The sequence below is a fragment of the Boleophthalmus pectinirostris genome, unplaced genomic scaffold (genome assembly GCF_026225935.1).
Source record: "Boleophthalmus pectinirostris isolate CB_2022bp ecotype Guang Dong unplaced genomic scaffold, ASM2622593v1 HiC_scaffold_3, whole genome shotgun sequence".
Classification (NCBI taxonomy): domain Eukaryota; kingdom Metazoa; phylum Chordata; class Actinopteri; order Gobiiformes; family Gobiidae; genus Boleophthalmus; species Boleophthalmus pectinirostris.
The window spans coordinates 29,700,458-29,726,713 of record NW_026571299.1 but is presented as its reverse complement, the minus strand read 5'-3'; the positions used below and the strand labels follow the sequence as shown (position 1 = coordinate 29,726,713).

General features: G+C 38.8%; 1 protein-coding gene across 1 annotated transcript in view; it reads left to right on the top strand.

The window, feature by feature from the left end:
• Window positions 1-3,192: 3,192 nt before the first annotated feature.
• slc38a3b (solute carrier family 38 member 3b) overlaps window positions 3,193-26,256 on the top strand; it is a 59,603-nt gene continuing 36,539 nt past the window's right edge. The window contains exon 1 of the mRNA XM_055160332.1: window positions 3,193-3,320. The gene's annotated coding sequence lies outside the window, so the exon portion shown is untranslated. The remainder of the gene's footprint in view (window positions 3,321-26,256) is intronic.

Sequence of the window (26,256 nt, the reverse complement as noted above, 5' to 3'; positions counted from 1 at the left end):
CACTGAACTGCCAGCTAACAGTAACCACACTGACTCAGATAATGACAAGAGGGATGCAGGCGTGAACAATTATGAGTTATTGTGAATACGCTAACAACTTAGTGGTCTCAGACAGTATTTTTTTTACATGTTACAGTTGAACAAGTTGAGAGTTATTGTGAACACGTTAAATAAAGTTTAACTGACTTATCCAACTGTTGTGTTTCGTTTAATGCGCCTTTTAGTCCGGTGCGGTTTATATGTGAAAAAAGTTCAAAAATAGACCATTCAATGACAGTGTGCCTTATAATCCAGAGCGCCCTATAGTGCAGAAAATACGGTATTTTCTGAAGACCTACTGAAAAGACTAAAGATTTACTTTTAACACGTTTGTAGTTTGAGCAAACACAAATATACAAAAATAAACACAGAAAAAACTTCAGTTAAATTGTTTCTGTTGAACCAAAATCCATCCCATATCTTTCTCAAAAACAAAAATCTATTTTTTTTCAAAAGGTACTTCATTCCGTTTACTTACAATACTTTTACTTGAGATTTTTTTGTTTTGTTTTTTTTGTTCCAGTATCTTTGAACCCATAAATATTTAGTAATACAATATAATAATACAGACTCACCCCATTAAATAAACTGTGAGTGAATTGGATAATGAAGTCAAGTGCAGCACAACGGCCCCCATGAGAGCGATCCCCCAGCACTTATGAGCTCATCAGACAGGCCCTCTTCACTCCCAGGACAAATTTACTGCTTCAATTTAAAAGTATTCAGAATCCTCTTCTTTAATTTGCTTTTGAATCATGTAACAATATTAGGACACTAAATAAACAATGCATTTATCAGACCTATTCAGCTTTAATTTCAGGAGGGCCAGATGGGCAATTGAACAGTTCCTTAGGGCTGCTTAAATTATCTGCAAATGAGGTCAGTCTGACTAGTTTGCAATAAGCTTCAAAATTGTTCTTTTATCTTTCACTTTTCTGTTTATGGAACATATTTCCCACATTTATTCATACTACAAACTGATTAGTTTTTTTCAGCCAGATGCTTTACAGTTACAACCTCCCTCCAGCCTGGAAAGAACACTGGGACACTGCTACATGGGTAAGGTCATAGCGTTAACTATAATATGAAAGGGACCATATTTCTCTATATTCTGATCTATGTTATAATGTTGTTTCCTCATCACAAACAGACCTGGACTTGTGTTTTGTTTCATTCACACATGTTTAATAGACAAGTTCTACATATTTAGTTCTCTCAAGCAGAAAACACTCTGTTCCACCTTATGATGTCATGTGGTAATACAGGAAGTGCTCCACTGTGTTTTCAAAGCCCAGGAATTGCCGGTCTCTGCTGAACTAAAGGTAAAAGGTAGCTGTTAACATGAAAACTACCACTTCATGACATCATAAGGTGGAACAGAGCATTTAATGTAGGGTGACCAGACGTCTCTATTTTGCCAGAACAGTCCCAGTTTTGAGCCGTGTGTCCCCTGTTCCAACAGGTTTATCCAAAACCAGTGATTTATCCCAGTTTTATATAAGAAATGTCCTATCGTTGACCAATGTGATCCCTGCCAACAGTAAAGAGAGGCATGAATTGTCATTTGTTTCAGTAAAATCCAGAAAAGCTGCTTAAAAATGACTAAAACACAAAGAAAATGACTATACTGACTCACATTAGTGCAGAGTGCAGAACAATTTTCCTTAATTGCACACTCATTTCACAATTGTATTATTACCAACCAACCCAAACCAGGGATGTCCCTGTTTTTTATTTTGAAAATCCGGTCACCCTGATGATAATGATAATGATAATGATTTATTATTATTTTTTTTTTTTTGTGCTTCAAAAACACATTCATGAACAAACTAAGGGGGCAAATTCTAAAACATGTAATCAATGGAACAAATTGACGTCATTCAAAAAGGACAGAAACCTGGCTTCCCTTTCCCTTTTTTCAATCAGTTTCAATGAGTATTTAATGATAAGGGTTACTCACACATGTGTGAATGAAAGCTAAGATATACATGGGTTTCAAAATTACAAAAAATTAGGACCATTGACAATTTAAAGCAAAAGTGCTCAAAATATTGCCTATGACAGGAAGCTGAAACCCATCAATAGATGTATGAAATTAGAAAATGCTAAGACAATAGATGTTACTCTTGTGTCAGATATGAGGCCCACTGAAGGATGCACTTGCTGACATCTATAATGATTATATTACCATTTTGTTATTGCCTCATTAGTTGTCTAATAGGCTAGAAATGGCGGGGTCAAATGCGTAGGACACAATACGGACACAATAAAGACCTCTACCATAACCACATAGATCTGACAGTGAACTCCATATGTGCAGACCTGTTGTCATTTTCTTAGGAGGCTTGATATAATTTTAGAATATTGCACCGATCACCTTAAAACAAGCCATAAAAATCAAGAGTGTCACGTGGTTAAGTAAGGAAAGCTAACACCCCCGTTTTGCGTCAGGATTCCTGGATGTGGGCCTAAAGGTGAACCGATGCAGGTGCGTGCGTGAGAGTGCGTGCGTGCGTCCTCGCGGGTGGAACGTGATCTTGAGGAAAGAGGAGTGAAGAGAAGAAGAGACGCTGCTTGGAGCCTCGTGACATCCCAACGCGCTCCCGTCCGCTGATGACCTAGAAAAACGAGCGTGCCTGCGTCGGCTCTACACTCCATGTGCGTAAGCGACGGCACACGGCACAGAGACGGAATGTTTACGTTGCCTCTTACGTTTTCATAAAGAACCCCACACCATTGGATCGATTTCTGAAAAAAAAAAGATCCACGTGATGTGTATTTTTATATCCAATAGTGATCCCAATACGCACGCTTCTTATTGAAAGTGATGGCAATGAACGCACGATTAACCATCCCCCACCAATAAGCATCTTTGGTTGTTTTTGGTCAATATAGCGCCCTCATGCACTTGACCCATTAACCGTGTGACCAAAACACAAACTGGCGCATGTCATTTACACACCCTCGTGCCAAAAAAGACCAGAACGAACTAACGACAGACGCACGAGTAGGAAAGAAAGGAAGAGAGGAGGAGAGAGCGGAGAGGAGAGGAGGGGGCAGGCTGTGGATGAGACTGGCTACACACAACACAATTGGAAAGCTTTGCACGCGGTAGGCGGACCTTGAGTACTTTTTCTCATCCCACTTTTTGAAGCAAGATTTACTGGGGAAAAACACATGACAGGGACGCACTTGGAAGCTTCACGTAGCGGGACACAGCGACGTAAAACCCAGCGCACGAGAGGCACAAGCGGTGTGGAGAAATTTGCACTTCTCTGGTGGTGAGTGAGGTTTTTTCTATCAATGGCGCGCTCCGTTCCCTCGCACAATGTCATATGCTTCTCGTGCCTGGTTCTAAACTTCCCAAGCTGCAGAAATTTTCCGCAATCTTCCAAAAATCGACGCAAATAGAAACCAAACCACGATTCTTCCATATGTCATGCAAAAAATGTGAATAACTCTTGCGTCAGATGGAGACGTTGAAGGATGCATGAGCTTGGCTGACATCACGGTGCACCTGACCCTCGGGGAAGCATGGTGGTGGCATTATTGTTTAATCACAGACGAATTATTTACTACAAACGCTAACTTCTGCACGGTTACGATAGAAAGTGGTTCTCCGTTTGCCTAGAACTCGTTGGTTTAACGTAGAGAAGACAACGTCCTTTCTGACCCCCTGGCTTTTGGATGTCTTCAGATTGTAGCGTGGGTTTGAAATGGTCTGCTGAACCCCGTCGTAAACATTGAACCAGTCTACTATTATTGATTTTCACTTATGTCTGTGCTCATAGTAATTTATGGTATGGACCTATAGCTTACGTTATGTAATAGAGACTTATAGTAGCACATTAATATAATAGGGAATTGAGTTACATTGTACTATTAGGCTTACTTTTTTTATATATTGACATGTTCAGTTGTAGATTAAGTTTACACATGTATATAAACCAATCTCAGTGTTAAAAGGTCCTATATTGTGCAAAATTAAGTGATTTTATAAGCTTTAAATCATGTTATAATGTAGTTACCTCCTCAAAAACATGCCAGGAGTTGCATTTTGTTTCATTCACACGTTTGAGTAACCCTTTATTATTAATCTGTCTATATCTCTAAAGCTTAGAATGTTCTGTGCCACATTGTGATGTCATGAAGTTGTTTTCAAGTTAGCGGCTATCTTACCTTTTACCGTTAGTTCCGTACAGATTGGCAATTCCAGGGCTGAAATTACCCGAATGATTCTAATGAAGGTGCATGGAGTTTAAAAACACAGTGTAGCATTTCCTGTATTACCACACATGACATCACAAGGTGCAACAGTTTGAGAGAAGAACTCCGCCTAAATATGTAGGGTAAACATGTGTGAATGAAACAAAACAAAACTCCAGGTCTGTTTGTGATGAGGACACAGCATTATAACAAAAAAGTAATCAATTGCAGCCATGATACAGAAGTTATTAGACAATATTTTCTTTAGAGTGCAATGTATTTACCAGAGAGAGATATTGTGGCAAGAATTGACCAGTTGTAGTGTTACTCTTGGTTGAGTTCAAGTCAGCAGGTCAATAATACAGTTGGTCATTAACGGCTTATCGAACAGTTGAGGTTGGCAGTGGCACGCTATAGCTGTGTTAATTTTGCAGCTTTAAACGAAATAGTGAAAGATTATAGGTAAGAGTAGGATTATCAAACGTGACTTGGGACTCAGTAATACATGACGTACAGGAGCCTAAAGTTGTTTGGAAGATAGTGTTGGGAGTAAATTTTTTGCTTTGTATGTATATTGACGATGATGTGCTATCAGTTTCACATGATTTGAATGTTTTTGAAGGCATTTGCATGTTCAAAACGTATAATATTTAGATTTTAATCAGTGTTAATTGCTATGGCAACAGTCAAAATTTTTCTCCACTCCAATACACATGGATAGTAGACATAAAGGATTACTTATATAATGTCAAAAGGGGAACAAAACATCATCTGTTCTAAGCTTAATTTGAGAGGGTACAGTTGGTGTTGGTTTGTTTTTTTAGTTAGCATGATTCAAAAAGTAAAAGATGTCTTAATTTTATTCAGCTTTGTTTTTGTGTGCAATTTAATTCATGCACAGTTAAGTCGTACATGTAAGATTCAAGAAAGTTTATAGTGTGTCCAGAGAGAGCCTGACTGCTGGACTTGACAGATGGAGACTCAAACCTGATGTAACTGGTCTGTTTCTGCCTCCAAAACCCAGATGCATTGTGGGAGCTGTAGTCTGATTAGTCCCTGTGATAGTTTTTGGCACTATTGTTTTATTAGAGTGAGAGCTTGTCCACGCTTTTGTTCATCACTCATACAGAAATGATAATTGAAATGGCCTAACCCCTGATTTACACATGAGTAATTAAAATTGGATGGAGCTTGTCTGTAGAGATAAAATGTTTTGTGGTAAAATAATAGAACGCTGAATGAGAGTGTGACCCTGCAATCTTTTCTATTGTGAAGAACACAAAATGTTAGATTCAGAAAAGCTTGGTCATTAGGACAGAGCTCAGTAGATAGAGCTGGTCCCATAATTCCTTTGCAATACTTGTAAGGTCAAAACATTGATACCCAGATATTTGTCAATAATAGAACTATTACTGAAGATAGATGTTTATTTAAAGGTGGACTATGTAACTTTTCGGGTTTAGGATGTGCCACCTGCTTGTATCCATAGTTACTAAGTATGACATTAATCTTGTCTATATGGAGAGAAGTAAGTGAAGCTACTAGAGAGATTTACAGGTCAGATCTGTGGGGAGATGACCAGACCTGAATAAATGTAAGACAGATATGATTAAGTTATATAATGTACCCTTATACAAAAAAATCACATAAAATTTAGATCTTTGTAGTCTTACAATGACCTTGCTCTTTCTCAAGTTTAAGACCAAGTGATAAAAATCAAGATAATACTATTAATTTGGGTTGATTGATTGATACTTTGCAGTGACATCACACTGGGGGTGTTCTACGTGTATCTCTGTGGTGGAATGTTCAGCAATTAACATGGACAAAATGCATTTAAACAACACATTTTTAAATTTTTAACAAAAAGATGAGGGTGACTAACTGAAAAACTGTTGGCTAATGCTCGCTAGTTTGTAAGTGTAATGATATTTGAAAGGGACTTGTTTAACAGCACAAATCCTGTTGTAGTTCTAACAAGTCACTTCTTTATGGTTAGATTGTGTTAAAACAAAGATCAAATGAAAGTCTAACTTGAGTAACAAATAACGATGTAACAATAACCAAAATATCATGATATCGTGTCATCAAAGGTCTCACAATAATATCGTGGACCATCACAATATATCGAATTACAAGTCTCTTTGCTTAAATTAAGAGTTATCATGCAGCAATAAAAAGACAGAGGGAACTACATAGACCATGATCCTTTGCTTCATTTCAGTGTAGACTACAAGAAGGAATAACACTTCTAAGCACTTTTAAGTCTTAGTTCTTTGGATTAAGTCTTGTCAAGGCATTTTAAGAGGAAAAAGTAGCATATTAACAGTTTGTTTGCCTCCACAAATATCGCAATAAATATCGTTCCATGAGGTGTATATCGTGAAAATATCATACCGAGAGATTTGGATATTGTTACATCCCTAATTGTGAGCCTCCCCACCACATCGTGAGCTTTCCTACGATATTGCAATAAATATCGTACCGTGAGGTTCATACAGTGATGATATCGTATCATGAGACTTGAATATTGTTACATCCCTAGTAACAAAGCTTCAGACAGAGCAGTGCCTAAAGGTTGATGATATCAGCTGCAAAGTATCAATACTGTGCAAAAAGGAGTGTTTTTTATTATAATCAAATGGTATCATGGTGGTATCAAAATTGGTATTGGTCGTGTCTTTTCCTTAGTATCGAGACATCCCCTTTCCTGAATACATCAATGGTTTCTGAATCATAACAACTATAATGTCCCAACCTGTTCTGCCCTACTTTTACTATTTGTTGTGGTCCTTTGAAATTTATTATTGGCAATTGTACTTTTGGTGCACGAACACAGATCCAGCCTCGTGGGACTTAGATCTGCCTCTGAAGAACAAAACCCAAACATGAAGAGATGTTTGATTATTTTACTGTGAGGATTTCCTACAAAGAAACACCCAGTTTTATTTTTTATACTACACCGGTTAAGTAGGCCTCTAGCTTGGGACTGAATGTCAAAAAAGTCAAATTATTAGTAAAATTCACCATATGTCTGTACAAGCGTGCAGGGTGTACACAGAAATATACAAACCAAAACAATATTTATAATGTAATCAAAAGAGTGTGACTGTAAAACAACACCAAAAACTGCTGGGTCTCTATACTTCTGAATGAACTCTTTAGTATTTATTCAGCATCTCCTTTGGTTTTTAAATATAAAGCTAGTTTCATATTTTCTAAGATATGACAACAAGTTAACAAGAAACATGATAACTGTTGCCATAGTGATTAAGTATTAAATACAACAAAGTACTATATCTTTTGAAAGGGAACAAGTCCTCAAAATATCATATACTGTATAACAAGATTATTTTATTTTTTTTCTATTTTATGGCAATATTTACAGTTAACATTGTGTTCAAATACAAAATACAAAGAGTCCATTACTTTGAAAGTCAAGAGGTTATTAGACTTAAGAGCATTTTATTTTGAAAGAGTGCCCTCTGAGCTGTTACTGCTAATGTCAGGGCGATTACAGGCTTTCAGGTTGAACTCAGACGCACCACTCTCAGCAGATCTGATCTGTGGAGGTAAATAGATGGTGTCTGATGTAGCTATTTGAGCGCTGGAATTGCTTATCGTCAAAAGTAGGTTTGGCTGTAATGAGAAAAGGACAGAAGAGGCTGCAAATAGCTGCTTGTTGAAGTGGCATTTGTCTGAGAGGAAAACAGGTGGCCTAGAAATACAGTTTTAGTGCAAGATATAAATTTCCTTAGCGAGACTGCACTTCTTATGAGGTTAACATTTACTTTATGGTCTCCCGAGGTGAATTCATTCTCTGCATTTGACCCAGTCTTCAATACTGCTGGGGTAACCTGGGGACCCATCTCCAGATTTTGAGCGAGGCTTGGTCAAGATTACTTCACTTTACTGTTAACGACATTACATAGGCCTACTGTCATTTAGTTTGGATCTAGACCGTAGGTGCAGATTTGTAGTCATGCTTTGGTGTGATTGTGGAGCAAATCTGTATTGTATTCAGACATCAGAACCAAGTAACCCTCATTTTTATCTATTTACATTAGATTAATCAACAGAATTAGCAAAAATCAGACTTTCAACTTATCTATTTACTTATCCATAATTACTTGTTGTATTTAAGATGACATATTAAATGTTATCACTAGTCAAAATGAATCAGACTTGTACTAAATGGGGTGTTTGAAAGTGCAGAAATATCACTTTATTTTGTAGTCCTTCTGGTAATACATTAATATGCCTTATATGTCATTAACATTAAAGGGCCCATCTCATGCAAAATCAACTTTTCAGAGCTTTTTACCTTCTAAGAGTGATGTGCGGGCCTTGTATATGTCACCCAAGTGGTTTTTAGAGTGATTTTTAAAACAAATTGCATCGTATTTCTGCCACCCTCCCAACGAACAACAAAATACAACGAAATAAAGCCTGCTACAACGATGATGCATGATGCGATTCCAGGTCCAACACATGTGGCTGAACACGCTTTATCACCATGATGAATAAAAGTTTATTCCTACCGCTATCAGGGTGCACGCCTGTCTACTCCTCCCTCCCTGAGATGGGCGGAGGAAGGGCGGCTCACTCACAGCCTACGTCACGTTTTGGAGGGCGGAGCCTGTGCTTTCTCAGGACGGGCGGGGGGATGAGCAATAGCCGGTCTCTCATAGTTCCTGGTCTGTGACTGCCTCCAAAAAATCTGTAAGCTTTCATAACTACTGTGTAATGGATGTTCCAAAACCCAAATTGTGCTTGTATATGTGCTTAAAATACAATGTGAAAAGAGTTATTTTGCATGAGTTGGGCCCTTTAACAATATTATCAAAATGTCTATATTGCGCCCGCTTCTAGTACTAAGGTTCAATGGTTGATCCATACTATACATACTATTGTGTCATTGGGCAAGACACTTCCCTTGCCATGCCTCTAATGTCTGTATGAATGAGCTTGTGAATGGCTGATATTGAGCTTTCTGTAGGCTTTGATTTACCTTTTAAACTGCAAAATGTCCCTACACAGGTTAGGCTAAGGTAATTTGTCCTCTGTATTTGACCCAACCTTCAAAGCCGCTGGGGCAATCTCCCATAGCACTGCTTGGCTTGGCCAGGTGGACTACCCATACATCATTGATTTTTTCCTAATTGCTCTTCCTTAGACCCCACAGACTTAGTGTTTATTCACCTTAAACACATTGTAGTCTGATCCAACATTGCCCCTGCCCCTGATCCCTGAGTCCGAGCTGTAACTGTTCTCATTATCCTGCCCTGCTCAGTATTGTGTTGGGGCAGTTCTTGGTTTTGTGAGGGATTTGATGCTTAAGCTGTGCATTGATTTGCTTACACTATCATAGTGGATTGGGATTTGGGCCTTAATGATTCATGTGACAGCGGTGTAGCATCCAATATGTCCGAGAGAGAGGTAAATAAAAATGCAGTAACTTTTCTCGAGGGTCCGCCACTTGCTTGTTTCCATGAAGATGTCATTACTTCGTCCTGACACAGTATGACATTAAACTCATCTAAATCCATGGAAACAAGTCACCAGACCGAGTTATAGAGTCAGAGGTGCACCCACTCTCAGTAAAAATATATGTTTTCCTTCATATTTTGAGCAATGAAAACACCTATAAATTAATAAAGTCAAGATAAGTTTAATGCTATATTGTGGAACATCCCAAGCAACACCGCCATGGAGACAAGCAGGTGGCAGACCCTTCGCAGCAAAAGTTGCAAAGTACCCCCAGTTATAAGCATAATAATAAGTAACAGCGCATTTAGAATATGCATTTAAGACACATTTTAGTTCATTTTGGGGTGTATCAGAAACAGCTTCAGGTTAAATTTACTTCTTAATATTAGGGATAAATATTTCAGTTTACACTCAGATGCCAATGTATTATAAATGACTATTGACCTTTTAGCTCTGAATGCACCGCTTTCTCACCAGAGAGCAACAGCTTGTGTCCTTTTCCTTTGGTTGTAAAAAAAAATAAAAAATTCTCCAAACTACAGAGGCCTTTAGTCATTTACTCAATTAAACGGTCGATGGAGTCTGTGTCAACAACTTTATTCACTGACTAATTATTCTCGCGGCATTATAAAGATGAATATGAGCAACTGTAGATGGAAGAAAATAGGTTTAATCTGCCTTTTTACAAATAAATGTAAAAATAGTTGTAATTGTGTGAACTCATTTGATCTTGTAGTCTTGTCAGTGCCCTTTGGGTCAGATGCCTGGTCTGAAAATAAAGATAATTTCATAGAAAAGTTTAGATTTTTTTTGTTTGCTAGGATAACCTCTTTTAGTCAACTGTGCATGTGATTTATTGATTTATTTATTCAGGTCATCCCGCTTTGTAACATTTGTTGTTCCTTTACCGCAGAGAAAAGCAGTGTCTCTAAAGGGATTTTCTTAAATGCTGTTGAATGTAAGAGTTATTTACTGTCAACACACTGTCACCTGAAGACTGTTATTACCTTCTGTGGATCACTGCATATGTTTACACCATTATTATTATTATTCACTTCATTTACATTGTGTAAATCTCCCGAACGCATTGATTTTCTTCGGTTTTATATTGTCTCTTGGATCTGAAGCTTTATCAAATCCTTTGTTGTAGTCTTTCATCCTGTTGCATCATATAAAGGGACAGTCCTTTATACCACTCTGCTTTAAGGTGCTTTCTGTTATGTGCAACAATTTGACTATTTCCTATTAAAAAAATATGGCATTGTGTTTTAAATTGTTTATCGCTAAGGCAACGGTCCACATTTTATGTCTTCCTGACACCTATGGATACATATTGAGTGTAATGCACAGTGAACAATATTAGCTTTGACTTGGACATTTCAGTGTTCTCTTTTCTTTGTTCATTAGAGTGGTGAAAGTTATCCTGATTCATTAACCGGTTTCACTTTGTAGAAACCGTCTGACCTCGCAGCGTTAGAATTTGTTCGCTCAACGGTAGGCGGGTACTTTTTTCATTTAACGAATTGCTGCTGTTTGATCGTGATGTACTGTATGTAATGCGCCACAAACTAAGCTTTTCCCAAATCCCATAGGAAGAACGGCAATAACGTGTTTCCCCTTGATGAAATTCACCGAACATTCTCTTTGTTCCAGCTTTAAATTCTTGATCTTGAGAATTGTTGCCAACACAGAATGTATGGCTCTTCGCTGATTGGCTGGTGTCCGAACACGCACTTCCGGGGTTTTTGCGAACCTTCTACTGTATTCCGATTCCTGACCTAGTTGTAGGAGTGAAATGAAATTGGCTAGGTGAAAGTACCGCTACTGTTGTATCACTGGGCAAGACACTTCACCCGTTTTGCCTTGTATGAATGTGTAAGTGACTAAATGGTGGTGGTTGGAGAGTCCAATCACCCAAATTAACAGCCACGCTTCCATCAGCCTGACCCAGGGCAGCTGTGGCAACAAAAGCAGCTACTGAATAAATAGTGAATGAAACTGTAAAACGACTTGGGGTTTTTGGAAAAGCGCTAAATAAGGCTAAGACTAAGCGACAAGACATTACCATCTCGATCAGTGTTTCTTCTGCCAAAGTCAAATATATAAATGTTTTGACAGTGAACTTAAATGCTTATATTGCTATTTTAACTCTTATCTCTCTCCTCTCCATGTCTCTAACACACTCTCCTACCTCCGTGTGGGCTTCCCTGCTAAAATCAAACCAAAGCGTCAGAAAATACTGCACTAGCTTAAAAATAAATCAGTTTGAGTGAGTCATCTTCCTACTCCTCAACACCGCAGGTTTGCCAATTCAGCGAAACAATCCTTTTCATTCACACAGCATTTAGAGGATCTATAAATAAATATAGCATATGTCTACTTAACCCAGGCATCACTTATATTAGTTTGAGACCCTCCACACTGACGTACAATGATTTGCTTACGTCTTCCGGCTTAGAGGGAGGATTCCGGGGTTATAAATGACAAATAATCGTCAGAAACTAATCTTTTAGCTCACACCAAGAGACTGCAGCAGGAATATTATAACCTGAGGAATCCATTTAGAGTTATTCAACCATACAGTGTACATGTGCAGTCTATATTTCAGCAAATGGGAGTGGAATTGAATGCATTTATTACCATGACAAATAAATGTAATATGAAATGGGGTTTAGATATAGGCCATTCTTCAAAGCTTGCATAAATATAGCTATTACTCCAAATTGGTTTAGCTTGATGTGTCCATTTCGTTTACCCAATTTGCTACTTACATATACAAATCTGTCTGAATGATAAAACAGTTTATTTGATTTTGTCTTATAAGTTTATCCCATAGACTGTATAATAGAAGTGGACTAAGGGAGTGTGACGTCACCCATAGCATTCAGTTGCAACCAAATGAAGCGCATCAAGGCTAGCAACCAAAGACCATATTTGGACATTCAAGCGTGAAACCAGTGATCCAATCAGGAGCAAGGCTGTTGTAGGTACACGCCCCCTTAGCAACTGGCTGTGAATCAACCTCATGGAAAGGAGGTGCCAGATTTGTAGGTTATTAATGCTCATATATTGTTGTAGAGACAAAATAGTGAAATGAAAACATCAGGGTCACGTAGAGTGGGTAATATGAACATTTTAAGACCAGGGACAGTCCGGAATTTTGGACATAGTGCCTCATGTCCTAGTTAGGCAAAGTGTTGGAGACGTGTGGAGACACTTAAAATTTTCCATCCAGTCCTTGTAATTGCAGAGGTCGCTGGTGCTAGGCTAGTGCATGTCAATGGCCATAGTTAGCTTGCCACTAAAAACAGTCTTACCCACTCCACAAAACACCTGAAGAAAATCTATTATTACACCAGACTGTTGATGTGAATGTCTGTGTTGATAGAATAATGTTTGAAATAAAACTAACCTTGCGTCGCATGAATTGTTGCATGTTGAGGGACTATTTTCTCTTATATCACTCCGCCACTGGCAAGCTTTCTATCAGGAAGTACAACTCGCTGCTGCTGCTGAGACATAAATCCTTCAAATGCAAGGTTGGTTTTACTTCTAAAATTATTTTATCGACATAGACATTCACATCAACAGTCTGGCTTTATAATTGTTTTTCTTCAGGTGTTTTGTGAAGTGGTTAAGACTGTTTTTAGTGGCAGGATAACTATGGCCATTGACATGCACTAGCCTAGCACCAGCGACCTCTGCAAATACAAGGACTGGATGGAATATTTTAAAAAGTGTGTCCACACATCTCCAACACTCTGGCTCACTACGGAAATGAGGGCCTGTGTCCAAAATTCTGGACTGTCCCTTAAGACCAAAATGATGAGGCTCTCAGCAGCAGTTACAGAGAGAAGGAGTGATGTTTTTTTCAATACAACCACTTTGCGCCCATGCTGTGCAGTGGCTAGTACACATGTAGTGTACCTTTGTTCATTTATATATACAGTCAAATCTCATGAATAATCTTACCCTCTTGTTGGAAAAAGTTGAAATACAATCACCACTTAGACATTTTTATAGACATTATTAGACATTATTATATTGTAATTGATTGACAATAGGCCATATTTTACAGATATTAACTTTTGAGAATGAGCATTTGTTACACCAACGATCATCTTGGCCTCTTGCCGGGACTTAAATACAAAAATACTTTCCCGCCCTTGCTGTAAGAATGAAAAAAGTATTGTTCAAGTAAAAAAAGCTACCCAGCCCTATCTATAAATCTCCTCTTTTGTTTGTGATGGCAGTTCTAACCTCAGCTTCCCTCTACCCTTATATCCACTCTCCCACCTTGTCTATACACGTTTAAATCTCAATCTCATCTATCTCCAACAACCTAGGCTCTCTTTAATAGACTCATTCCTATCCTCGTCTATTCTTATCTTGAACAAAGAGCACCAAAGTATCTTCACTTCCACCCTCATTGCCTTGCTGTCCTTTATAATTGATTACATAATGTTCTAACAATGTACAGTGAATCCTTTTCTGCCGCTTTTCAACATAAACAGGCCTCCCACATACGTACTTTATACTTAGCAAAGTGACTCACTGAATAATACTGTAGCATAAGTCTTTTGGAATCATCGTTTTGGGTGATATATGTTATTGTTTGTTTGGATGTTGAATAAATCTTATAGTATGCTTAAACAATAAACAATTCAGCAATCAATATTCAAAGTACTCAAAATGTTCCAGTGGTCTGAGAACCTTATCCAACCGTCACACAACAAAATCTGCATATTATAACAAGAGCGATTACGTGTGGATTGAACTGACATTTTTATACACATTTTATCCACCTCCTTTGACCCCTGTGTCCTGTGTAGTATTTCTGTACTAATGTGGTTCTATTTTAGACCTGGATTGATCTGGTAAAGTCCTGTGTTAAACCTGGTGTAGATCTGGTGGTACGTGGTGTGGCAAGTTTGAGAATTATCAAGGTTATGCAAATGACATGATGACAACTTGAATCATGATTTTGATCTATGATCATATCCTATTTTGGTGATATCGTCATATTCAGATCCAATACTTGTTTGTTAAATGCAACTCTATGGCCAGCCTGTGTCATGGTCTGAGTTTGTGATGCGTGGATAAATTACAGTGAAGTGTTCACTCAGAAGAAGTACAGTTGTAGTTACCACTTAAAAATGACTTGCTTTCATAAATCAAGATCAAATAAAAATCACTGTTGGGCGAGTTACTTCAAAACTGTAATATGTTATTTATGACTTGTTACTGTCATTTCAAAGTAATTTGTTACATTACAATATTACTGCATTTGAAATGTAAGACATTACATTTACATTACTATTGCATTACTTTAAGTTACTCTCACAAAAATAACTGCAAAGATGCCAAACTTTTGCACTGTATATGGACTGAACCATTAATAAACCAGGACTGAACCGAGGACTGAACCAGGAGGACTGAACCAGGACTAAACCAGATCTAACCCAAGACTAGACCAGGACTAAACCAGAACTGAACCAGAACTGAACACAGGACTGAACACAGGACTGAACCAGGACTGAACCAGGACTGAACCAGGTCTAAACCAGAACTGAACTGAGGACTGAACCAGGACTGAACCAGGACTGAACCAGGACTGAACCAGGACTGAACCAGGACTAAACCAGAGCTGAACCAGGACTAAACCAGGCCTAAACCAAACCAGGACCAAACCAGAACGAATCTTGGACTAGGACTTGGAATCTAGGACCTCCCGTGAGAGAACCCCAAGTCCATGGAGCAGGATGTCCACAAAGTGCGATCGGGTTTCAGCTTCAATTAGCCCTGTGGAGCTCTGCACTCGTCCTTTCGCCCACGGTCACCCGACGGTCTACATGGATGCACCTCTGGGCCCGTCCTGACATTCGGAACCATAATGATGGCGTTTCACCACTGCTGATATCGCGGTGATTTTAGCAAATTTGTATGAAGAAAAATGAAAAACTCTATGCATTGTAATGCGTATTACTGACATTTGTACTGAGTAAAATATTGCCATTTTTTCCCTGTAATTCCTTACATTACTGTGTTACAGCAAAAAGCAATGCGCGAGTAATTAGCTACTTTTATCATGCGTTACTCCCAGCACTGAATAAAAATAATCAAATCGTATTTATGTTTTAGATTATGACCTTGAAGTAGCCCTTCCTCTGCTTCGTCTTCCTCGCCATCCTTTTCAATGGCAGCTCTATCCTCAGCTTCCCAGATATTCACTATCCCTCCTCTGTACACACTCAAACCTCTGTTTGATTTATGTTCAAAAACAAACACAATTCCCCCTCATTTTATTGGTCAGTTTTCATTATTTTCTGAGAGAGTGACAGGTGGACTTAACCAATCCCAGTCAAATGTGAACTCTCAGAAGAAGTGCACAGTTGTAGTTACCTCTTAAACATGGCTACTTTGTTTTCACCAATCAAAATAAAATTGAAATTGTAATCTAATTGTAGTTGTGTTTTGACATTTCACCCACTCCTCATAGTGACCAATGCATCTACAGTATGTGTGTATCACCATCACTTTGTCCTTGAAGTAGTGCTTTTCCTGCTTCCTCTTCCTCACCCTCCTTTTTGATGGCAGCTCCAACCTCAGCTTTCTTCTACACACATATTCCCAATCCCTCCTCTACACGCTCAAACGCTTTTCCCCAGCCTCTCCTCTTATTGGTCAGCCCACGTAATTTTCCACATGAGTAACAGGTAGATTTAACCAATGAGAGTGAAATGTGAACGCTCAGAATAAGCAGACAGTTGTAGCTACCTCTTGAAGACAGTTAGTTTATTTTTACAAACCAAGGTAAAATCTGAATCGTAATCATATTTTGTTTAATTGCCCACTCCAAATACAGACAAGTGTGTTTAAGTGTGTATCACCATCATGTCCTTGAGGTAGTCCTTTCTCTGCTCTGTCTCTGTTGACGTTCCCTTTGCTCATAATTGGAGCTGTTCTATTATGTGAGCACAGAGGCTTAACACATGCTTTGAGTGTTTCCTGCGTATTTAGAGCTCCAGCTGCAGAAAGTGGGCGGGTCCACAGCCGTCGTTCAGTCAGGGTGACGTGTGCAGTGTGTGGCCATTCACTCCTGCGCTAAAGCTATTTTTATCCTCTTCGCAGGACGCATGGACTGACCCGAGAGAGCTGAACCTGCACTGCAAAATCGATAGTGCAATCTGCAATGAAAGTGACTTCTCGATTAATTTTGAATAGGTCAGATGTATTCATTTATTTGGACTTATAGGTGCACTGTGTAGCATTTCTGGTACAGTGTTTGCCGCCCATGACACTCCATAAAGATGTTTTTGCTTTGTTGAGAAGGTTCCACAGTATGGCATTTAACTTATCAATATCTCTGGAGACAAGCAGGTAACACCACAAGGTCAAACTTGTGTACATACAAGCCCGCTTACTGTGAGAATGTTTGCTCATCAGTGTTTTTTTTTATATAACATCCCCCGCAATTTAATAAATGCAAGATATGGATAGCTGTAATGCCATACTGTGGAACATTCCAGGCACGGAACAACTTGATGGAAACAAGCAGGTGAAGGACCTAGCAAAATTAGTGCAGTAATACTAGGTTGATATTTTATTTGTATCTAGATTTTTTTTTTTCTCGTGTCCAGTATGAAGGAAAATTAATCTGCCCCCTGAAAAAAGGATATTTTGAAGTCATTTTTACTACTGTATCTTTTTTGCAGTGCATTTCCTGTCAGATATACATGGGCTTAATCTGATGTCTGTTATCACGAGGTTTCACAATAAATTGTCCCATCACTGTCCCTAATCTCTTCCTGTTTGGTGAAGTGAATTTGCTCTACAGTATATCCCTCAGCATTAAATGAGATCTGTGTTATAATTATAAACAATGGACTTAATATTTTTGAAGAGGTGTGATGATTTCTTTTCAGATTCTAGATTATGAAACTGTAGATGACAATAGGACATAAATTGGATTGCAATAATATAAAATAATTAATAACTGATATTAAGAAAAACAAGAGGGCAAGTCCTTATGTAGCAGACTATTATTATACACAAAGATAGCCAACAAATTTCTTCATTGAATCCCACTGGGGAGTATTCCAGGGGGGTATTCCATGAAGCGAGCTAAAGCAAAAGCCTGGTTTATTTGTCCAAGAACCTCTTAAGAAACTCTTTAGTCAAAAGCTTTAGCACGTGCACTCACACACTTGTGCACTTATCAAAAAGGCACAAACCAAATAAAAACCTATGGCCATTATGTGCATATGGCCACAGACAGATGTTGGTTTGGAATCTGGTGATGACAGTGGGTTCTGTCTGTTTGCTCCTTCATCACGTCTGTCTCTCTTTCTTCATTCCCTCATCTCTCGCTCCCTGTCAAACTGCAAACACCTTTGTGTGGATTTTGTCATTTCTTGTGAGGCTACATGTGAAGAGGTCTGTTACATCTTTACTTTTACGCACAGCAGAATTCAATCTCCACACATACTACCATGCGTAGGGAAGGGGTCAGGCATCTTCATTCCCTGGGTGTATTAACCAGGCTCCACGCTCCACAATCAGCCTCCTCTCTGTCCACGGAGCGACTGGGAGATGAGGGGAAGTGAAAAGGAGAGGAGGGGGGAGTCATGTCTTTCCTCTTGCTACTCAGATCAGAATTACCAGAAAAGTTCTGTGGCCCAAATCAAAGTCTGCGGGTGCGCATTGTGGCTCCTCTCTTGTTTAGTCAGATCATAAAAAAGATCACATTTTTGGCCCATTTTCTGTGATGTTGCTCTATTGATCTGGCCTTCCCAGAGTCACCGCAAGGCTTAAACTTCAGGCTTGCGTTAGCTTTGGTCAGACTCAGACTTATTTCTGTCATGGAAGGACTTGAGGCTTAAAGTGGAGATGGAGCTAGTTTCAGCTCAGGATTTCAGGATAAGCCTAGACTAGAACATCAAGAATTGAGATTTTTGTGGAAGCCAAAGGGGAAGCACCCACAGACGTACACTGTCAGTTGCACTTCACCTTATTTCAGTGTCAGTACAACCATTTTGTTTGTGAAAAACTTGCAGACGATAAGAGCTTTATGCACTTGTGGACAGTGAAGTTGCCTGTGCTTTTCTCTCAACTAGATTTAAGTTAGATTTTTTGTCTTGTTCTGCTTTTGTGACACTTCAAACAATCATATTCAAATAATCATCATGACATTCTGCATTTTCTGATTGCTTTCAGTGTGAGCCATTCTAGATGGATAATGTGCAGATAACAACTCAATTCAGTGACACACGTAGTGGAACATACCAGGCAAACCAATAATTTCTATGGAGGAGGCAAACCCCACACCAGAAAAGTTACACAGTGCACTTTAAATGCAGACTTAAAGAAATAAATAAAGAGTGCCTGACTTAAAAACTTTAAGAGGTAGCAGTCAAGGCAAGATTGCTATCATAAGACTACATGCTACATTGCATTACAGAACATATAGGCTACTATAGGCTGACAGAGATGCAGTGAGTGAGTGATCTCCCTGTATGGAAGTGCAGGTGTCACTGTGAGAATAACAATGAGAAGGAGCTCAGCAGTTTCATTGTAGCGCTCCAGCTCTGACATAGTCCTGACGTCAGAGTGAACGAAAGCTCACTCTGTGCTGGCAAAACTCCACACAGGCTGTGTTTGGATCAGGGCTAAAGAAAACAGGATTACTGTGAAAGAAAACTTAGATACTTCTTTAATTTTCAAATATGAAGAAGATAAAATGAATATAGAATGAATTCTGTTTATGTATGAATGTTGAAATATTGTTCAAGTATGAGCACCCACAAATTAAACATGAAACATGACTACTGTGAATTCTGCTATTTCTGCAGCCACTATTCCTGACTTTCAGCTTCCTGTTTTAAACAACATTATAAGGACTTTTTAAAAGATGTATTTTAGTTTGAATTTTAATGGCTTTATGGCAAAGGCCCTATTTTTTCATCATTCAAACTCATATCTGTATTAGATTATCCAAATAGTTATCCAAATAGCTTATATATAAACACTGTACATGTTCTGCTTCCTCTTTAAAGATGCCATTTTGAGGAAGGAGGATATAATATTTTGCTTTGCAGTGTTGCTATAGGACTGGGCCATATCATATTGCTCATGCTTATATTGCTATTGCAAATTTTCACTTTTATATTGTAATAAAAAAAATTGAACCATAGCTCCCCTATTGCTATGGCACCGGTTAATATTTCATCCCCCTTCAAGTCATGGATACAATTGATGCCATGCTTTTGTTCCTGACCCTGGGGCCCCTGATTGATTGTCTTGTTATTTTTTATGTTGGCTTTTTTACATTGGAAAGTAGATGAACAATAGTTTTAACAGCAATGATTTCAATAACAACCCAGATATTTTTAAATTGTATTATTGTTCCCATTGAGCAGACTTAATAGACACTATATTAAATGCTTTGTTGTCCACGGGACACTTCAAGGTTGCGGTCTAGTGTTGGTTGCAGACACCATTTGTTTTGTTTCATTATGTAACAGCGCTGTCCTCTTCTTCATCAGACACTCTCTTCCCTCGTTATTTTCTTTTACTGTTTCTCTCACACTGTACCTGACATAATAATGTAATTGGATTTTTGAGGTTCATTCTCAAAGCAGTAGGTGAGGGAAATTATATGTAGTGTGAAAACAAGGCTACGTAAACCAGGTATTTTGTATTTCCAGCTTTTATCTCTGCTAATTTAAACCAGTATTGAGACCATTACATGGTGGTGGATTTCAACCAGGAAAAACAGATAAATGAAACAACTGAGTGAGGGAGGGAATGGGTGCTGAAGAGGAGATGGAGAGGTTGAGGTGGCTGGTGGTTCTGCTGCTGTGGTGATAATGGGAGAGGGGTTATGTGCATACAACTGGAATGCCAGAATAAAAGAGAGGAGAGAGTGTAGTTATGTGAATGACTTGACTTCAGAGGTGACTGATTGAGTGGCAAAGTATGGATGGTTTCTTAATTGGATTGGTCTAGTTGAAGTACCTTTCTCTTCTTCATTTCTTATCGGGGAAAGGATATATACTATAGAAACAACTACTCTTCAATATTTTTTTTTGTTTTAATTGAAGGTAGATCTAACTGTTTAGGGTGTTCTACATGTATCTCTATTGGTGGAATGTTTAGGAGTTTTCAGGGTGACACAATGCACATAAGCAAACATTGTCAAAAAGATTCTCTGAATACAAGAAAAAAACAAAAACAAAATGGATTTAAACTATGTATTTTCAGGAGCTTGTGATCAATACAAGTGGTCCTGGTCCTGTTTAGGTTATCAAAAAAGGTGAGAGTGACAAACTGAAAAACTGGTGGGAGCACAAATCATCTCACTTCTTGTAGTTCCAACCAAGCCAGTTCTTTATTGTCAGACTGTGTTAAAACAATGCTCAGATTCAAATCTAATAAAGCCTCAGACAGAGCATGCCTACAGTTAGCATCACACCCCCCAGGGAATGTTGAAGACATCAACTGCAAAGTATCAATTGGGGATATTTACTTCATTTTATCCTTGCATTTCTGAATCTTGCTGCTTTGCTATAGGCCTACTCATATAAACTGAAAATAGGACTGCAAATCTTATTTAAGTACTTTATGTAAACTAACGTAAATTGCAAATCTAATCACAACTGAAGGAAAACACAGTTAAATATTTTCTGAAAAATGTTTGTGCTCTCGAGTACAATGATAATACACTGCCCAACCCCCCAAAAAAGTTGCCAGCTAAATGGATTTAACTAAGCAAATAGGTCTGAGCCTCCTATTGGATAATTACTGCATGGGCGATTATTTTTCAGCTGGCAACAAGTTATTTAACCCCAACTGGTGCAATGAGTTGCTTCTCATTTATTAAACAACCATGTTGAAAGACATCCTGTGGTCTTGGAAAATATGTTAGTCTGTTTAAGAAGGGTCAAATCCTTGGCATGCATCAAGCTGAGAAAGCATCTAAGGAGCTTGCACAAACTAATAAAATTGGGTTAAGAACAGTCCAATGCATTACTAAAAACTGGAAGCATCAGGGTAAGAAGAGAGGTATATGAAGTGACGCACCCATCATGTCTTGTGCCTACTGTACAAGCCTGTGGGGGCAGTGCTGTAATCTGGGGTTGCTGCAGTTGGTCAGGTGTAGGTTCAGAGACAGTATGTGCTCAAAGAATGAGGTCAGCTGACTACCTGAATATGACCAGGTTATGCCATCAATGGATTTTTTTCTTCCCTCATGGCACGGGCATATTCCAAGATGACAATGCCAGGATTCATTGTGCTCAATTTGTGAAAGAGTGATTCAGGGAGCCTAAATATAATTTTCACACATGGATTGGCCACCACAGAGTGTAGACCTTAACCCCATTGAGAATCTTGGGTATGTGCTGGAGAAGGCTTTCTGCAGTGGTCAGACTCTCATCAGTGCAAGATCTTAGTGAAAAATTAGACTGGGTGGAAATAAATCTTGTGACATTGCAGAAGCTTATCGAAACAATGCCACAGCGAATGCATGCCATAATCAAAGCTAAAGGCAGTCCAACTAAATATTAGATTGTGTGACTTTTTTTTTTTTTTTGGCCGGGCAGTGTATAAGGCTATTGTTACTTCAACCCTTTTTAGCAGCAACCGAAATACCTTCTCTTTATGTGTAAAGAGATTAAATGATCAAAAACTGTTCAAAAATTGTCTTGCAAATCTGAACTTGCCAAATCCCAAAACAGAACCCAGTATTTTGATCGCTCTTATTGCTCTTGCCTATTGTTTACATGTCTACTCCCCATGGTCGCTGAAGAGGCACCCCAGCCGCCGTACCTCCTGCTGTGTCTTTACCCCCCCATCCCTTCCTTAATTCAGCCTGTGATTGGTCGATTTGGCGATTGACAGCACCGTTCTGTTTCTTGATTCGCCGCGCTCGAGATTACTCCTTCCTTCCCCCATCGCTGACGTCTGCGTTTTTGCACATTCAATGTTTTTACTCATTCAGTTCAAGGTGACGTCTTTTCAATTAGGCTCCAGAGGAATACCTTTTGAGCTTGTGGAGTGGCCTGGAGGAGCAGTGCCAAAGGGGGGGCCCGGTTTGGATAATGACGCCTGGCACAAAGCGGCACTGTTTAGAGGCTCGTTCCCAGGAAATGCCAACAACACTTCCCATTGTGCTCTGTGCTTTGCTGCCCAGCCACGTTTGTACGACCCCGAGGCCTGACCCAAGCTACAGCCCCACAGCAACAGTCAGATAGACAGGTTCAGATGATGAGGTGATTAATGGTGGTATTCAGCAATAATACAATGAGAAGTAATTACAAGTGAAGGTGAAAAATGAACTAAAGTTGTACTAAATCCATGGTGGTGTTATTGTTTCTGGTTTGGTCCTGGTTTGAACCCAGTTTAGCGCTGAACTCAAAAAATGCACAAATCCTCCAGCTAAGGTAGTCCTCACCAAGCAGCAAAAAGATCATGGAGATGGGTCCCGGGGTGTGGCACCACAGGGCTCACTACTGCTGAGGAAATGCCCCAGCAGTATTGAAGAATGGGTCAAAAGAGGAGACAATAAAGTGTACCTTAACCTTAATGTAGACTTGCTTTGGTCCTGTACTATTTCTGGGTTAGTTATTGATGAGGTGTGCATGCAAGTGCGAATGCAGCCTGTGTTACAGCTTTTAACACAATGTGAAACTGCAATATCTCAAGTCTCACAAAACAACCATCAACTTTTGCAATGACAAATCTGATAAATCAGTTCAGATGATGAGGTGAGTTGTACCAGTTAAAAAAAACATGGTGGCATTATTGTTCATGGTTTGGTACTGGTTTGAACCCAGTTTTCCTATTCTAGTCCTGGATTAGTTCCGGGTTAAGTCCCAGACACTGATGAGCATGTTATGTTATGCGTGTTATTAATATTTATTAGTAGGGGTGTAAAGATATCCAAGTCTCACGATACGATATCGTCATGGTATGAATCTCACGGTACGATATTTATTGCGATATCATGGGGAAGCTCACGATATGGTGGGGAGGCTCACGATTAGGGATGTAACGATATTTAAATCTCTTTGTTTTCACGATATACATCTCACGGTACGATATTTATTGCAATATTTTGTGGAGGCTAACAAAACTGTTAATATGCTGCTTTTTCCTCTTAAAATGCCTTGACAAGACTTAATCCAAAGAACTAAAACTTAAAAGTGTTTAGAATTATTATTTCTTCTTTTAGTCTGCACTGAAATGGAGCAAAGGATCATGGTCTATGTAGTTTCCTCTGTTTTTTTTTAAGCTTTTTAAGTCTTAATTTAAGCAAAGAGACTTAAAATTCGATATATTGTGATGGTCCACGATATTATTGTGAGAACTTTGACGATACAGTATCATGATATTTTGGTTATTGTTACATTCCTATTTATTAGTGATACCCACGTTTACATGTTCAATATTGTTTCATGATCATGAGTTTAATCACTAAATCAGCAAAAGAATTAAGATGCCTTTAAAATGATTTCCAAAAATGAAAATTAAAACAACAAAAAAGGAAAATTTATCTTAAATCTTGAAGAGAGAGTAAAAAAAAAAAACACAGATTTGGCCGGACCTGAGGACAGAAGATTGTAAAGTGACTGTAAGTCTGAGCCCCAAAGCAAAACAAAGACTAAATCTCAAAGGAGTTTCTTTTTTACTTTAAGCTGTGCTTGGCAGTCATGACTTCTCACGGCTGATAGTTTGTCAATGAATACCATCAAAGATCTATAGATTAATCCAATTTGTATGCAGTATCCTATAGAGCTGTAGTCAACTAAAGAAACTCTTGGTCGAGTAAAGAAAGACATGTCTTGCCAATCAATTGAGAGAAAATCTAAACTATTACAATCTCTATGTATCTGACCCAAACTGCACTTAAAAGATCACAATTACACTGGAGTACATTTAAAAAATAACAATTTACACAGAAAATTACTGGTGTATTTATTTATTTACTAAATGATTCACTCCTAAATTTTCAGCTGGCTCACTCCATGCATTTTCCATTCTGCTTTTGTCTCATAAAAGCCCTCATCATTTTGATAAAATATTTAGTTGAGCTACAAATTTCTGTAAACTAAGACTATGCAGCTTTTTTCATTTCTTATACCTATGCTGATGCTTTAGCTTTGAGTATCTGCTCATACCCAATATCAACCAATACCAGAGCAGAGAGTGAAAACTGCATTTACCTCAAAATACAAAATAAGACAAAACTGATCCAAATGTGTCATGTAGCTGTTATTTAACCTTGTAATTACTTAACAGTTTTGTATAAATAAAAATTCTAACATAATGAGACGTTCTGGTCCAACAACAACCAGGAAATAGTTTTATTACATCAGTTTATATGTCCAGTCAGGATATTGGCTGAACCGATAATTGGAAGCCAATATTCAGGAAATTCTGTCAGTATCGGCACCAACCTGCACTACCAGTATCGGATCCGTGCATCCCTAACTAAGACACTATCACTTAATCAACTTAACAACTCAGGGACCACAGCCCAAGTATCCTGGAGCATACTAAAGGTCAATAAACATACTTATTTAGAATATATCACTTTTATTGTTACAGAGCAGTTGTAGCTCAGTGTCAGTATCCTCCCCTCCGTAAATCCGTAACAGGGAGCTGCACAGAGCCTCGAATGTCCAGAAGTGGTTTGGATCTGGTCTTAGCTGGTTCCCTGTCCCCTCATTCACGGGGGTTCAAGCATTTTTGGGGCCTCACAACAATCGCCGCCCTTTGTCGCCTCCACTGGTGTTTAAGCAGCTGAGCAAAGCACATCATTGAGGAGCAGCCAGGAGAGGGGCTTTGGGTCAACAGTGCCCAGGGGAAACATGTCAGCGCTGGGGCCCACATGCCAGCGGGTTGGCTCCGAAGGCCCACACAGGGGTACCCAGGAAACCAAGAGCCCAGCGTGGCACTACGGAGCAAAGGCGGCTTCCTCTGTGCGTAGACCTGTCAGATGATGTGTCAATTATTCATGGTTTCTGCCAAAAACAGCTATTCAGTGGTTATTGTAGAGGAAACCAGTGTTCTTTATATGGAGGTAAAATGAGTCTGGGAGGAAGTTGGTCCAAAGTATTAAGGAAACTGTGTCAAAATACTTCCTGTCACTTAGGAGGTGTTCCATCAATGTCGCTTAATTTTACTTTTATTCTAGAAAACATATTTAGATCACCATGTTACCTTTTATTGTTTTGGAAATGCTATATTCAGTGAAAACAATGTATTGACATTTTTTAAAAGTTTTGTTTTTGATGCTCTTAGTCTTCCCTCTCTTGGCTGTCTGTGTTAAGCCATTCCTCCTTCAGAGCTCCATCACAACATAGACAGCGTGCATTCCGTTTAATGAAACTACTGCATTTAGAATATGGTTTATCAAGTTGTTGTGTACAGTTTTGCATTTTTATGGAGTCATGTTGGAACGTGGGTGACATAGGTTTATGGGCTGAGCTTTGCACAGACAGCTAACCATAAGGAAGA